This window comes from Penaeus japonicus, unplaced genomic scaffold (assembly GCF_977035675.1).
Source record: "Penaeus japonicus unplaced genomic scaffold, GWHDUDI00000001_assembly GWHDUDI00000023, whole genome shotgun sequence".
Lineage (NCBI taxonomy): Eukaryota > Metazoa > Arthropoda > Malacostraca > Decapoda > Penaeidae > Penaeus > Penaeus japonicus.
The window spans coordinates 19,899,880-19,900,273 of record NW_028234425.1 but is presented as its reverse complement, the minus strand read 5'-3'; positions in this window follow the sequence as shown (position 1 = coordinate 19,900,273).

Genomic DNA, 394 nt, shown 5'->3' with positions numbered 1-394 from the left:
AATAATGATGTGGACATTCAAAGAAACAACATATTAGACACTTTCATATTATTAAATATTCAAGGTTTATATCCAAAATCAAACCAAACAAAATTAACATACCTTGAGGACATGGCAAACAAAACAGATATTCAATTATAGCTTTCACGAGACACACTTAAATGAAGACATTAGAAATGAAGAAATTAAAATATAAAACTATGAACTAATAAGGAAAGACAGAAGTAATAGAAGTATAGGAGGAGTAGCTTTTTAATATTAGAAAAGAGTTAGCAACAAAAACAGATCCTATAATACAATATTAATACTGTGGAATTACTTGGGGTATTGACAAGAGATACAAAAGAATTATACAGAGTTATATACAGACCCCCTTGCAAAACAGAAGCTTCTT